General features: G+C 38.6%; 1 non-coding gene across 1 annotated transcript; it reads right to left on the bottom strand.

The window, feature by feature from the left end:
* Nucleotides 1-7,476: 7,476 nt before the first annotated feature.
* LOC144708992 (small nucleolar RNA R71) lies at nucleotides 7,477-7,583 on the bottom strand. The gene has a single exon (XR_013582937.1). It is a non-coding gene; the product is annotated as a small nucleolar RNA R71 (small nucleolar RNA).
* Between the last annotated feature and the right edge of the window lie 3,234 nt (nucleotides 7,584-10,817).

The following is a 10,817-nucleotide window of genomic DNA, read 5'->3' on the forward strand; positions in this document are numbered from 1 at the left end:
CAAAAAATCAAAGTATTGAATTCTGATCAAACTGAACTAATTTGATGAGTAAAAGAACCTGAATCAAATTTATAATGTTAATCTACTCGATTGCAACAAGAAAAAGCTCAAGAGATACCATATCCACTCTTATTTGATGATAAGAGTGGCGGCGCCACCCACCACTGCCAAATTTTGGTGTGATGTATCTCTCTCTTTTCTCCTTCATGCTGGCACAGATTAAGCTCCCTAGATCATCTTGAAGCCTCCCTGAGCCGCCTCCACTCCACCGGAGCTATCACGATGCCGGCGTATGCTTCAAAGCTTGGATGAGGGACTTCCGTCCTCTCCATCTTTCTGCAACCAGAGATGTAAGTTAGGCCTTTGAAATCTCCCTTTTAAGGGGTTGAGAGATATTCTCTCAATCCCTCAAAGGGTCTGGCATAATCCAACAGCCCTCTAAGGTCCGTTGGATCAGCCCGTGGTTCCCTCGTGTGGCCTTTGTTGGCCGGCCGACAAGGAGGGTGGCTAGGGGGTAAAGAAAGACCATATTTCCCCCCATACATTTTATTTCCCTATAAAGTGGGTCAACAGATATGATTAAATCACAGCTGTGTACCCATTTTTAATCGATGCACCCCTCAAGCCATGCCAACCTACATCGTCAACCTGCCCCGTCACCAATCTCCTTTGTGATTGGTCAATTCATGTTGCTCCTCGCCAGCGCCCTGCAACCAATCAAAAGTCTAGAAATTATTAAATCTCATTGTCTCATTTTCCTTAAGAAGGCCCGTTATGACTCGGGCTTTGGACAGGGTCAGCTCAAAGCTCGTTCAGTATTTCTTTTTTAATTTCATAAGATTGCAGCCTGTTGGGCCGTGAGTACTTTATTGATCACTGGCCAGACCCGCCAGGGAACTGAAAGAAACAATGGGATATAATCCCATATTAAAATAATTTAGGACGTATTTTTCTAGAAAATTTTGCACAATATAATGAATCAAACATAAAAGACCCCTCAATTGCGTTCGGAGACTTCTCCTTCACCTCTATGGGCCTGATGTTGGGCCTCTTGGGGTCTATCTTTGTGCAGGCTAAGTGTGCCAGCGATTGGGCCTTGTGTGTTGGTGCTCGCCGACTGTTGGCTGGCAGCTAGCTTTAGTGCTGCTGACTCATCCTTAGTTGGCCACTTTAAAAAAACTTTTTATTGATTGATTTATTTTTTAAATGAATCCACGTATAGTTTATGGCCATAGTAGTTTTTAAAAAATCTCTAAATGGGATAGAAAATGGTTTTCAAGCTCTAGATAGGATTTTAGTGAGAGCAATGGCCTTATTGAAAATTTTCAAGATATGATTAATAAAATTATGTATAGAATAATTATAAAATGTGTATATTCTTACTACTAAAAACCCTTTATCACCTACCAATTGGGTCAAATCTATTCGACATTAATTAATCTATATGATGATATATTTAATTAATTTAGAAGTCTAGTAAAAGTTATTGGGCCGCTTGAGTCATTGACTACACTGATACATGGGCCCAAGGGTCACACTTAACTGGTCTTTTGAAAGTCGAAAGATATAAATAAGTTAAAGTTGTTTTATTAAAAAATATCCACTAAGTATAAATAGGGGAAGGCCCTGACAAAATTCACCCATGCTAGAATTGTTCAGGGGCCTTCCAATTCTGCTCCCTTCTCCCCATGGCTCCTCTCCATTGCCGATGTGATCAGAACAGTCTAAGAAGGGCAACGGATGTTGAACGGAGCACGCCAAGGTGAAGGAGGAGATTCAACGTGTCAATGATCCCTAGAGGTTGCAAACATAAGCATCGTGACTCATTTTGCTCTGGGATCCAAGAAATCATGAATGTGATCTGTGCACATGTGCTTAATTTCATGGTTTTATTGATTTTGATACATGCAATCATCATGTTCATCCAAATCAACACCTCTAGAACCCAACACTCCTCTACCTCGTTTCCTAGATAGAAAAATCCTAGGTTACTCAACTAAGTTATAGATAACATTGGTAGAGAACCTAATTCACCATCCTCCCCCCCTTAGGTTCTTCCTTACCCACTTCAATTTACAGCCCATTTCCAACACTCCTTTATCTCAATCTGTTAATTCTCCAATTCTCTAGATCTCTTTCCAAGAAATCATGGTGTTCTCCCTTTATTTCAATATCATTTGTAGAAATATTTGATTTCTCCCCTTCTCTAAATCTCTTATCTCTCCCCTTCTCAAAATCACATCTCTCTAAATCAATTTTATCAGAAACTCTTACAAGTAACAGATTGGGCTAAGGTTTAGTAGAGATATCTGAAAGAAAACTTATAACATTAGTAAGCTTTAGAAAATTATCATGGAACATTGCTGACAAGAAGCCCATTCATTAAATCGGTGAGGTACTATAAACAAATAGGCTTTGTCACCAAATGAAGAATTAGTGAGAGAGGGAAAAAACATAATGCTCAAACTGATCAAAATAAAAATATATAACATTAAAACAAAAATATTCAACTAATCTCATTAATAAAAGCATTAATACTTGGTATCTCTCATGTTCAAAATAGAAGATAACAGCTACATGGTGTTTATCCTTAACCCCATAAATGTCCAGGCTTTGGCACCTTCTTCATGGGGAATTTTCTTCTATTTTTTTTATTGAAGAGTGGATCCTTGGTCTGACTTGGATGTGAGCAAGAAGAAATCTAAAAATAATTAATTTCCATTTTGTTCTGGATCATAGCCCAAACAGGCCAAGTTTAAGATCTGTTTTTAGTCTCATCTAAATCAGATCCCAAAATTATCAGTCTGGTTTTAATCATATCAAGAAACATACCCAACATTGAACTTGTTTTAAATCAGATCCAAACCAGATCAACAAATTACAGTCTTTTTTAGACAAGACCCATAATTAATATATTTAGGATCTATTAGGGATCAGGTGTAAATCATGTAATAAAATTTGTGGTGTTTTTCTAATATGATCAAGAACGTATAAAAAATTATCATTATCATATTTTCTGGATCATATCCAAAGCAGACCCAAGATGGGATATGGTCTAAATACGACCAAGAACATAAAAATTAATCAATGGTTGAGAACAAGTATGAGTAATAAATTCTTTAAAAGAATATATGTGTTCACTCTTCTCTATTAGTGTAACAAATATCATGGAAAATAATCTTCAGGTAATACATATTGGATGTACTTGTCATTTATCCAACTCCTCATTCCCTTGAGCTTACGGATGCTCTTATCATTCATCCTTCACCTCCTACGTGTTAAAATCCCACACCTTTCAGAAAATTTCTACTCTGATAGAGTTCATCATGTGCAATATTTACAAAACTTAGACAAAACGATGGACTAATTTTGTTCCACCAATTCAACGGATCATCAGTGGTATTACAATGGATACTAGGTCTTGTCCTTGATCTATCCTCAGCCCGGCAAATGTCATGTGTGGCTTAAATTTTTCAATAGATGTATGATATGTACATCCATGAGGTATGGCCTTCCATGCTTCTTCATTTTGTGTGGCATTGTGTCAATAAGCTGCACCATTTTTCAATTTTATGCATTTTAACAATTTAAGGGATTTCTCTGACAACCAAATCTGATTTTTTGAGTCAAATATGATGTTTCCTGAATTTTTGACATTGTATTCATAAAGATATGATTTTTCGAGTTGATATAAATATACATATATACATATATATTTATATATTATGCGTTTATTTAATTTAATATGAATTTTGAAATATTATTTAAACTTTTTTCTGGAATGCCACGTGTTGACATTCGATTTGTGAAATGGCGACCAACCAATAATTAAGGTTAATGATTGGGGACAGCCAATCATTAAACTGGGTTAATGATTGGTGTCAGCCAATCATTAACATTAACCATTATGGCATCGCGATTAGTTATGCCATAATAGCGTTTTATTTAACGGATTTATTTTAACTCTTTTCAGCACAGGATGGCATGGCCAAATAAAAAAGACATGTTTTTTCAATAAATGCTACACAGAGACTGAGGAGCAAATATTTTTTTCCTTTTTTTGACTGGTCAAAAGTTGCAGATGTGCCCATGTATCATGAGACACATGGCGCCAGTACATTTTGCATGCATGTGTCAGCTGTCATTGGCTCTTAAAGAGGAACATGCTGATGTGGCACAAGCTGACACACCACCATGTCACCTGCACCATGCTTATTGGCGAAGTGAAAATGGGTGTGGTAATTTTGTGTCATTGTTTTTATTTTTGCTTCAATCAAATAAAATTTTTATGTATAATATTACTCAGATATGTATAGGGTAGAGTACGGTCATTTCCACGGGGATTGGCCTTTAGGAATGTTTCAATAAGTGAGTTGTTAGTTAATTAAATATAGTAATAATACTAAAGATAATGAATATAAGAAGAGACAAATAATTAGTAACTATATGAAAGAAGAAGTACACTAAGAGATCTAGAGAAGGGAGAGTATCCTATACTATATCCACTTAGTTATAGATACTAGGAATACTAAAGAAGTAAGATATTAGAAACTAAAGTTAAGGATGATATTATTATACTTAGTTAAGAGATAGATAAGTATTTAATAAGAGTTAGTCGTTTAATAGGAGGACAGAAGAAAGAAGAAGAAGAAATGTAAAGCTAAGGGGAGAGATTATTTAATTAAGTATCATTTTGTAAGCTAGAGAAGTACTTACATATATTGATAAAATAGATAGGGAGAGAATAAGTAATTATCTAACTATAATATGATTAAGTGAGTAGTTAGATCAATTTAGAGATATTAAGAAGGGGAAAGGGGAATATTAATAGTAATTACTCAGCATTTATATTAATATAAGATTGCCTATATTGGCAGAATACCCCTTATATAGGTTTAATACTTATTATGGAATTATTCTACGCATTTTTATAAGGTTTAAATGTATTTATATTTTTATATGCATTTTTATACTCAATTTCAAGAAATAAATGGTGATTTAGTCAAACCCCTGAGAGGTGTTGGACCAAATGCCTATAACGGAGTCAAAATCTGAACTTATCTTTAGCCTATATAATTTTTTATATTCTATATATATTTTTAATAGAAGAAAATAAGGGTAGAAGAGGCAGTTCTGTTGAACGCCCCTCGGGTGTTCGACAGAATGCCTGACAGAAATCGATCAGGTGATAGGGATGAATATGTTTAGAAATTTTATAAAGTTAATAAAATCGAACTTAGGCAAATCGGAAAATAATCATCAAACACATGAAATGTTCGATGAAATGCCTCACAGAACTTGTGGTGCAAAATTTGTAAGAGAACTAGGCCTATCAAGGTTTTTTAAGAGATGTATATAAAAGTAACACATAGGCGGAGACTTACCAAATTTCTGCAGCAAGTAGAAGTCGCTGACAGCTCTTGACCCCGTTCTGGCCACGTCGTCCTTCAGGTAAGTGCCTCCAACTCCCTATTCTTCTTTCCCTCTCGCTACATTCTCCCTTCAGGTTGTGGCACTGTCACTGCCGCCGACTGAGAGAATCGAAAGAAGATGAAAGGAAGGAGGATCTTCCCCTCCTTCGATTTTATTTCAAAAATGAGATTGAGAATTCAGAGAGAAAGATGCACAAATTGGGGGCTTTTGGCCCCCTTTAATGGCTTGGGAGGGACCTCCCAAGCCGTTCGATGGAGGGGGACGGCCCTAGGGGTCCTCCAGTGCTGTTGGATCACCCAATGTCCCCCTCGCCAGCCAAAAATGGCCCTCGGCAGGCGCCGTCGACGGCCAGGGGTGAGGTTGGATGGAAATTCCCTTGGCCATCCGATTCCCCTTCATAAACGGCCAACGGCTGCGATATAGACCCTTCTTATGGTGCACCCCAGTAGCTGCCACGTCAATGTCCCATCAGCACGCCTAGTCAGCTTCCTCATCAGCAATGTTTCTTCTAATTCGCCCGCCGAAGGTCTCGCGATCCGCGTCAGCACCAAGGGACCAATCACAGCCCTAGAAAAATAGCAAGAAAATGTATTAATATGACGGATAGATCTCATCGTCTGATCTTCGTTAATAAGATCGGACGGCTGAGATCATGTCTATCTTTGAAAAATAGTCTGGAAAGACACGGGCTTCGGGCCAGGTTGGCTCGAAGTTAGGTCTTGATTTATTTCTTTTTCTTCCTTTAGATTGCGGCCCGTTGGGCCGCGATCACACTATTAAGTTGTCCAGCCTACTGCGACAATACAACAATGGGATTCTAAATCCCATATTGAAGATACTTAAAAGATGCAACGCTATATAAATGTCAAAATATACTCTATACTGAATTAAAACAAATACTTCTTCAGTGCGTTCTCTTCTTGCTTGTGGGCCTGTCTGTGGGCATGTGCTTCTTGTGGCCGGCTGGGCGTGTCCCTGTCGGGCGCTGCCTTTCCAGCTGTGGGCGAGCTTGAGCCCCGCGCTCGCCGGCCTACGACTGGCTTGGGCTCTACACGCCTGATGGGCTCCTTAGCCGGCAAAAAAAACAATAGTTTTATTGATATATATATAGATATATATATATATATATATCTATTTATCTCTCCTTCATTTCATTAAATTTCTATATTTTTTTCTTCTATTTATTTTCTCCACCTTCGTTTTCTTCCCTATCGTAGCATATATACATACTAAGTAGAGCATAAGAAAATGTTTTAAACATATTTTTACTAGGAAATTCTTGAGTATGTAGAACATGCATAAAAATGACATTAAAAAGCATTTTTAATCACTTGCTCTATTTAGTGCATGGAATGTAAAATTCTTATAATATTGGAGAAAATACACATGAAATGGTCCCAAAATGACTTTAAAATATGTATGATTACATGACACATTTTGGGTCTATCACTTATTCAAAAGCATATTTAATATTAAATTATCATAAATCAATAATGTCTTTTCCAGGAGTGACACGTGGCATGATGAGAGCCGTCAATCATGGATGAGGAGGAAGAATCTGAGCCAATCATCAAATTAAATGCCATCATGAGACAAAACCCTAACAGAATGACGTGACAGAGCTAATGAGGATGAGGAGAGAGAAATATTTTGATTAAATAAATGGCTAAGAATCCTCCAACTTCCAGGGTTCATATCTAACGATCCATAATTATGATTGAGCTGAAATTTTACTGCACCTCATCTTCATATGCTCTATCCATATGGTTGGATATATAAATTGAAACTCCCAATATTTGTCAGATGAAGAAATATCCTCTATTACCTATTTTTATGGGGAAGAATACAGAAGACCTATCTAGGGTATGTCAGATGAACAACTTCCAACATGTTCCCTTAGAGATAGTCCAGATGAGATTATTTCCACTCACCTTGAGAGATAGAGCAAAATAGTGGTTTAGGAATCTAGCCATGGAGCTGAATTCTTGGGAAGAAATAGAACAGTCCTTCCTGAAGAAATTTTATCCCATTTGAAAGACAACGATGATAAGAAAGGCTATTAGGGAATTTCATCAGGATGTTGGGGAACCATTTAATGAAGCATGGGAACGTCCAAGGGAATATACAAGGACTTGCTCTCATCATGGAGTAACCAAGCATGAGATCGTGCAAATCTTTTATGAAGGTTTAAGTAACCATGATCAAATGTTTGTTAGATGCGGCAAGTGGAGGTGCCTTTATGGGAAAGTATGATGACGAAACCTTGGATCTCATATAGCTGATAGTGTAAAATATTGAGCATCATTCTGCACGCACCTACCCTAACAAGGCGAGTGTCCTGAGAAGAGGAGGCATCATAGATGCAAAACTTGTCCAGACAAACATGATGATGGCGAAGATAGAAAAATTAGTAGACTCCCAAAAGGCATTGGTGGAAAGATTAACTCGACCTAGCACCCCTCAAAGACCAGGGGAGCAAGGTCGTCAAGAGGTACCACTCTTGCACATGGACAATACCAACCTAGAGCATGATGAATGGTGATGCTCAAGCTGAACAAAACATGATGGCAATTCAAGGGCAAGAACATTACACAACCGACAATAGACAAGGTCAACAAGTTAGACCCTCATACAATAACAGATTTATCAATAACACTACTCGTCATGCTCCTCAATCCAACAAGGGATACCCACTAGGGCAAAGGAGGGGTCCCGAGCAGTTTCAGCACCACACTCCACACCTATTCTCAACCACAATCATCATCTCAACAATCCTCAACGCCAAAGGATCTATCAACTCAAGAGATGATGATCAAAATGATGGCACAAATGATTCTTCTCGCACAACAAAATGAGACATTGATGGAAAGAGTCAAAAAATTGGAGACCCCAACAGTAAAGAGCACAACTCAATTGCCCTCTCAAGCAGTTCCGAATCCACGAAACATTGGACCAATTCGAGATGCGCCATCACGATCTGCGAATTATATAACATCACCATCCAAATCCAACTCACCTTTGGAAGCAGAGCCATATGTCCAATCCCCTAATTCATACCATGGAATATTTATTATATATAAAAATATTTATTATGTATAAGTGGGAGTGGTGTTTGTTTACTCTCCTACTCATTAGTTAAATTTGACTCTAAGATCCAATCCATGTGGAAACAACCTTACTCTCACTTATACATCTTTGAGTAAGTTTACAAATTAAAATTTTTATTTGATCAAGGTGAAAGCAATAACAAAGGCAAAATTACAACCCATTTTTTACTTTGTCAAATTTAATTAATGAGTAGTATATTGGTGAGTATTCCCGCCTGTCACGCGGGTGGCCCGGGTTTGATCCCCAGCATCGGCAACTATAAGAACTGATTGAGGAATCATCCTAAATACATTTCTCGAAATCAAAGTAATTCGATTTCGAGAAAAATAATAAAAAGAACCAAAACTCCCCATTAAGGCATTTCTACAAAGACCTTTCGTGTGAATCCTACAATTAATCTTTTAAAGATAATTTTTAATATTTTCAACCCAATTAAAAATCTCGAAAAAATACAATAAAATCTAGGAAGATATAATTCCTATTTTATATACACCTTAAGATTAAATACCTTAAAAATCATTTTCTTCTCTTAGGCATTTTATCAAACACTTTGTCTTCAATATTTGACTCTTAAAATTCCTCTACCAAATGAATCTTAAAAAATTCTCCAAAAAATTGCTTAAATCACAAATATACCTCTACTACCTATATATAATTTTAAGTCTAAATGAAATCTTTAGAGAGGACTTCCTTTATAAATCACAAATAATTTTTTTCTTGTTCTCTCTTAGACTTACAATAAACACCAAGTGGTGTTTGTTACTCTCCTACTCATTATTTAAATTTGACTCTAAGATCCAATCCCTGTAGAGATGACCTTACTCTCACTTATACATCTTTGAGTAAGTTTACAAATGAAAATTTTTATTTGATCAAGGTGAAAATAATGACGACGAAAAAATTAACACCCATTTTTGCTTCGTCCAATTGGCATCGTTGCCAGGGATTGGCATCCCTTGGAATAGATTTTTACTGTTGAGTTGGATTTATTTTATTATATTTTTATTTTCATTTGATGAAATAAAAATATATTTGTTTTCTTACCCAAAAAAATACAATTGAACTTGAATTCATTGATTTGCTTGTATTACATTACTTTATTGATTACTATCTTGAGCAAGTGATTCTGAAATTTATTTCCTCCCATATGCAGCGTATAGATTTTTTATGTCTAAAACTTGACTAGATAGGTGGATTAGTGATGGGAACCATCTCGTCAATGACACCAAGGGGCATCAGCAACCTCTTCGACCCACCCGAGCCGACCTCCACAACCAACACGTCAAGTACACGACCTAACGACGGATCGTGAGCATTTGTTTTATTTTTATGTATTTTGTTTTGATTTTGAATTGTGTATGGGCCTTAATGTTTGGGTCTCGTCCATCATGGCTTTTGTTATTTTCTTTTGATGTATGTTTAAGGGGAAACCTCTCGTCACGAGGCGGTTTTCCCCCCACCATTTGGCCCTATTGGGCATCCTCCCTATGCTATATAAAGGGAGGCATGCTCAAGGAAGCCCTTGATGTTGATTGAAGTTTGAAGTTCTTTCTCAATTGGGTCCCGCCCCCTCCCTCTGAGAGTTTTCTATTATTGTTTCATAGATTAGATCATGGAGTCACCCCGACACATCGCCAATGTCCACGTCGAGAACATTCGGTGGAAGAAACCTTCATCGGCGTGCTCACTTCGTACCCGTTCATGGAGCCTGCATCAAGAAGTCAGTTTCTTGATCGAGTTGCCATGCAAGCACCGCCAAGAAACACCTTTCTTGAAGTTGTTCTTGGAATCCCGCCACTGTCGCCGCCACTGCCATCGCTGCCGCCGCCATCATCGTCACCGCCATCATCGTTGCCACCGTCGATGCCGCCGCCGCGCCCCGACATTGCCCGCGGCACTGCACCTCCCCGTGGGCCCACGCGCGCTCATGCGCTCGCCGCGCTCCCCCCCCCCCCCCCCCCCCCTCGTGTCTGCGCGTGCCCGCATGCCCACGTCTCCACGTGCGCCTACATCCACCGATGCACAGACGTCTACATCCATACGCTTGTGCGTGCCTGCCACGCGCCCCCGCCTGCGTGTGTCTGTCCGTGCACGCCCACCTTTGCGTGCCCACCTGTGCGCGGCTGTTTGTCCATGGCCGCCTGAGCGCATTTGCATGTGATTACACGTCTGATTACACGGACCCGCCTGTGTGAGTCACCCAGCATGTTACTTCTTGTCCCTGCCAGGAGCCCACATGCACATGTGCCTCCGCCCACCTAGGAACTGCCCTAGTG

This window comes from Wolffia australiana, chromosome 10, assembly GCF_029677425.1.
Source record: "Wolffia australiana isolate 7733 chromosome 10, ASM2967742v1".
NCBI classification, from domain to species: Eukaryota; Viridiplantae; Streptophyta; class Magnoliopsida; order Alismatales; family Araceae; genus Wolffia; species Wolffia australiana.